At 34.6% G+C, this 6,041-nt stretch overlaps 1 pseudogene; it reads left to right on the forward strand.

Annotated features, from left to right (window-relative positions):
* The first annotated feature begins 344 nt into the window (after window positions 1-344).
* LOC129902052 (uncharacterized) lies at window positions 345-2,591 on the forward strand (annotated as a pseudogene).
* The last annotated feature ends 3,450 nt before the right edge of the window (window positions 2,592-6,041 follow it).

A 6,041-nucleotide genomic window follows, 5' to 3' on the forward strand; every position in this document is an offset into this window, starting at 1 on the left:
AAGTGCTTAAAGTCATTTTCTTTGACCATGGAAATTACTTTTATATCCTTTATATTTTAACTAAATTCTCAAACTACCTTTTTTATTCTTTGAACCCTAAAATTCACATCATAAGCACTTTTATCCAAACACTCAACTGCTTATTTATAAAAATAACTTTCAGCACTTCAAAGTTCTAAAAGCACTTTATACATAAAAGTTACTTTTTTTAAGCCCATCCAAACGGGCTCTGATGTACTTTTAATTTCATATATAACATAAAATAAAGGCCAAAACTTTTATAATATGACTTCTTGGGTCCAAATGCTTTAAGAAAGGAACGAGAGCAAACACCTAGATATTTGTGCTCTTCTTTAGGAGTTTTTGCAAATAATGTGGGATCTAGTCAAGGAATACGATCAATGGATAAAACTCCCCTGGCTCTTGAGAAAGGTAATACACAAATCAATATTTGATTGCCTCTGTTTACTGATCAAGTTATGCAATCCTCCCAAATAGCTGAAACAGGTATGCTATCTTAGAATCCATGTATTTAATTTGTAGAACTAAATTTTATTGCTATAGTCCTTACTAAATTATGAAACTATAGTACCATCTAATCCTAAAAAGGGAAAAAGAGTTCGAGGGAGCAACAAGTGGAAAGAAGTTGCATCACTTGAAGTAGGAAAGAAGCTAAAAGTAATCTTTTACAATAATCAAACGGTTTGAACCAATAGCAATCTATTTTCGAGGCACTTGAAAAATATAATTCGTGACTGTAATATGTATCCATTGGGAGTATCATCGTGGAGTGCTATTAAACAACATACGTTGGATCACATGTGGGCAGCTATTGCGGTAGCAATTTTGAATTACATCATCATTGCCTTTATATTCAGAACTGCTTTTTATTGTGATCTCTCTGAATTGCTTCATTAATGTTGGCTAGTACATAACATGGGAACTAAAAACTCACTCTCCTTTTCATCTTCTAATCACTCATCTTCATAGAATATTAGAACTGAATACTAGACAGGGAATTGAAATTAGAACTGGAACTAAATACTAGACATGGAATTGAAACAAGAACTGAATATTAGACATGGGACTCAACTATCTACTTAATCTTTCATTGTATAGAAGCTAATCTCTTTATGATAATTCTAATTTTTTTTCACAATAGTTTCTGAATTCTCAAGTATATCTTTTCTGTACACGTGGAGCAAACTAATCAATCATTTGTTGCACCAACAATGACCATCACCAATTTACTTAACCGTCCAGCAGTGTCATTATTAACATCGCCTGCAACTCTTCATCTCTTGCTAATTCTTAGTCCTCCATCTGTCGTTTTTGCTCTTCCATGTCTTTCTACTAGTCCTAATACAAGACAAAGAATTTAACTATCTTAAGATTGTCTAAGTATGTTCTTTAACCATTTTACTTCTCAAAAATCTTCCACAACATACTCTCCTCTATTTTCATCTTCTTTACTATAGAAGTGGAGTTCACCATCATTTATGTTATGGTCATTAACTTAACTCATGTTTTGATTATTGTAGAATAAATTTGAGAGTGATGACATAAATGATCATCGTGATCATATATTTGGATGGATGAATGAGTTATGGAATAAATTGATAGGATACTTGCATACTACATATGTGAAGAATAAGCCAATTGTACAAGCTCTTAAGAATATTTCAAAGGGAGAAGACAAGAAGGAATGGGAGTGGTTAGTTAAGGAACATTTATGTTCTGAAAGTTTTCAGGTATGCCTGTGATTTTATAGTATATTTTGCCAAAGTATTCATCTTGTAGCTGGCCGTGATATTTAGATATGATTTTTTTTTTGTGAACTTGATAACTTATTTTATATATGAGAATTAGCATTTCTATGGTCATACTAAGCTTATTTTTTAAAATACAGGAGAGAAGCAATAGGAATGCACAAAATCAAGCTAAGTTGAAGATGTTTCATCATATTGGTAGCAAGCCTATTAGAGAGACATTTTATCAGCAGGTATTGTCAAGAAAATATTTTTAAAATTTATGAAGTGTTATTTGACATGTTTCTCTTTGATTTTAAGGGCGGAAAAGATGGCAACCACCAAATTTGGCGATTATTTTCTTTGATACCCTTAAGAAAGATAACAAGCTTATTGAACCTGAAACAATTGAAAAACATGTATGTTTGGTAAAGTGAATATGTAAATTACTTAAATTTTTTATGTATTCTGATTGAAAATGTCCTCTAATATATTTTGTAGGCTCAGATCGAAGAAATAGCGAAGCCGAACCCCTCTCTACCTAGCATAGAGATTGTAGAAAAATGTTGTGGACCTCAAACTCATAGCCATGTATTTGGCTTTGACAGTGGAGTAAAGGCAAAAGACATGAAAGGTGGCACTTCTTCAAAGGTTGAATTAGTGTCCGTGTTATGTTCTACTCAAGAGGAAAATAAATTTTTAAATGAGAAAAACAAATCCTTGAATGCTCGCTTGTCGACCTTAGAAGATGAAATGAAAGAAATAAGAAAAATGCAAGAATTCTTTAATTCTCAACAATCACATATCCTGCATATGACATCATCCATTTCAACTGAATGACCATTGATTTTTTGCTGACCAAGTAAGTAACAATAAAAAGAGGTTAGGAATGAACAAATAGCATTTTAAATTCTGTCTAACGAGTAACAATTTCCAAATGTGTTGGTTGCTTAGGAGAAATTATAAATTGTTGGTTATCGTGTTAATTATAGCATGTATGCAATTAGTTTTAGGTTGTTGATCATGAATCTAGATAGTTGCTCGCTTGTTTTAACTATTGTTTGTTTAAAGTATGCAATTAGTTTTAAGTTACTAGTTTAACTGTTGTTTGTTTTCTTAGTAACTTCTTTAATTTTTTGGTCTGAACCAAATCCAATTCAACACTCTCTATAAATGCACCAGTAAAGTAGTTACGGCGGGAGAAAAAGATGATATTTTTTTTATAAATTCAACATTCTCCATAAACACACTAGTTGAGTTGTTTGATCAGCTGAAGGCACACATCTTCTTCCTCTATTCTTTATTTCTACAGCTACACGCAAACGTCTTCTTCTTTTATGTTTCTACACGGTTGCGCACACATGTCTTCTTCATCTATCTTTATGTTTCTACACAGCTGCGCACACACATCTTCTTCCTCTGTTTTTATGTTTCTACACTGTTGCACCCACACGTCTTCTTCATCTGTTTTTATGATTAACACAACTGCCACACGCACAACTTCTTCTTCTGTTTTTATGTTTCTACACGGCTGCGCACACACAACCTTTTTCTCTATTTTTTATTTTCTATAAAGTTGTGCCCACACATCTAAAGAAAGGATCATTGCTTCACATCACTTGTTTAACTTGTTGCTCTTTTCTATCTTCGCATTCCTTGTTGTTTTATAAGATGAGTATTAATTTATTGTCGGATGTTAGAAAGCGGCATATATAACAAAGCACTGTTGCACAACTTGTTTCTCTGCATAGCTGCACTAAACGACTTGTTCGTATATTTTTTATTTTTCGCATAGCTGCAGGTGTATGTCTTTAATGTGTCGCCAAAACACAATATTTATGAAGCTCAAAACATGGAGTTGTTGTAAGTTCTCAAGCGCATTTTGTTAGTTTGATATGTATTTTTAGTTAGTTTTCAGAGAAATTGAAGTATGCTTGGGCTGATTGTATTTGGCATGGTTTATGTGGAAATTTGATTAATCTCGAAAGATGTTGGTAGTTTGGTGTTGAGGTGAGGTCAAAAGGAAACCAAAATATGCAAGAAGTTCTAGGTTGACTTGAGTTTGGCAAGGTTTCGCGACAACTTGAAAGGAGAACTCAAAGAATGAACTTCACTGGAAAGACCTTGGAATGGGTGTTGGAAGATTAAATCAACATGTTGTGACCAAGTATGCCCACCAAGATAGCTATCACAGACTGTCATAGGCAGTACTGGCCGTGCAAGCACCCCTAAGTTGTGAAGATGACTTCCCAGGAAGGTTGTCAAGAAATTGACTAAGGCTCACACCAAAAAAGCCTCATCACGAGCCGTGGTCCTCACCACTGACCATGGTGGGAACCGTGGTGGTGTGGCTAGCCATCAAAATTCCAAAGAAAGAAGTGACATGGACAAGACAACCACCAGGAGCCAAGGCAAGAAGCAACATGGCCAAGGTAACCACAAAGAGCCTCACCACTAGTCGTGTACCTCACCACTGGCCGTGGTGGGATGGCCAGCCACAAAAGCCAAGGAAATGACCAAGGAAGGCCACCACGAGCCTTGGTTCTGGTCGTGGTGTCTCCCTTCCAGTGCCATCCCTGTCCAAAACCAAGTAGGTTTCCTAGTTCGTTTAGGATTAGTTTTAGGTTGCTATACATACCCTCTTGTGTTATATTTTTAGGGTACACTTTTTTTATACTTTGTACACATTTTTCCTAATTTTTAGAGGATATATTACACGACCTAAATTCCATTGTTGAAGGATTTTTCATCAACCACATGAACTTGGACAGATTTGGAAGTAGAACACACAACTCGAATTCTTTGAGTTCTAGTTTTGGTGATTTGAATCTAAGTCTTATTCTTCAATTGTGAGTTTGATTCATTGTTATTTGTAAGCCTTCTAATACATGATTTGTTCATCTTTTATTGAGTTATTCATCATAATTATGCAAGGCTAATCCCACTACTAGGGTTGTGGGAATCATGACGACTTAACTAGAATAGCCAAACATAGGATTGATATTTATGAATTATTTTTGCATGTATTGTGATTTATTTATTCAAAAGTCTTTCTTAGTGATGCACTCATTAAGAACTTTTTCGTATTCATATCTTTCTCGGAAGAGAGGTAGTGATTAGAAAAAGACTATCACAACAGTAATTCGAAGAGTTTGGATTCAAAAGAAGGGATAAACTTCGTCTAAGTTACTCTCAGATCGGAAGGAGATAATACTTTGAGATATAGGGCGAGGGTTAGTATAGTATACATTCTGAGACTAGGAGGAGATGAATGAGATATATCTAAAAGGACCGATAGGTGAATTAGATGTTACCTAACTCGCTAGATTTTGCATGCAATACATTGAACGATATCATGAATACGAGTCATCTATTATGTTACATGTCATGGGGAACACAATCCTAGCTAAATTCTCATATTTTTCACAACGAAATTGTTAGTTACTTTTTCAAAACATCATTAAGTGATTACTAAACTAAACAACAAAACCCCTATTTTACTTTATGCAAGTTTATTTTTGGGAAGTAGTAATAACAACTGAATAGTGATAGCTAATATAACTTGTTTTAACCTATTCCCTATGGGTTTGAGCCCGACTCTTATTTGGGTAAAATATACTTCTAACGATCATCCATATCTCTTTTGAGAGGTGTAATTGAGCGTTATCAAAATGGCGTTATTGCCGAGGAATACGACTTTGAAATATCCTATTAGTTGCTATTTAAGTTTGTAGTTCTATTTCCTTGTCTTACTATTTCTATTTGTTTTTGTTTTGGTTACTACTGGGCTCAAGTTAGTGCAAAACCCAAGGAAGGAGGCAACCTATGTGGAAACTTGATGAAGTTGATTAATCAAGTATATTACGTCGAGCCGCGACATTAAATCAGGCTCTTCATGGGAGGCAACCCATGTGGAAATTTGATGAAGTCTGAGTAGTCAGGTAACCTACTACTGATTCCTAGGGTATTGTAGGTATGATCACTTCTCTTGTTTTAAACTTTGGAGTTGTTTAGTGCATAAGGGACAATGCACAAATTTTGGTGGAGAGTGGGGCATCCTGAAACCCTTTGGAGTTTTTCTTGCCATGTTTCGTTTTTCTGAAGGTGTATTATCTAGTAGAACTTGCATGTTTAGGTTGTTTGTGTGAATGCAAGTGTCTATAGGAGTTTGTAGTAGCCTGTGAAAATGAAATAATGGCTCCTGTTTAAAATTATTTTTTGAGTAATTGTGTGATTGCTTCTCAATTGTGATAATTGATTTGCTAAGCTCTTTGTAACATTGTACATAGTGAT

The sequence above is a fragment of the Solanum dulcamara genome, chromosome 9 (genome assembly GCF_947179165.1).
Source record: "Solanum dulcamara chromosome 9, daSolDulc1.2, whole genome shotgun sequence".
Lineage (NCBI taxonomy): Eukaryota > Viridiplantae > Streptophyta > Magnoliopsida > Solanales > Solanaceae > Solanum > Solanum dulcamara.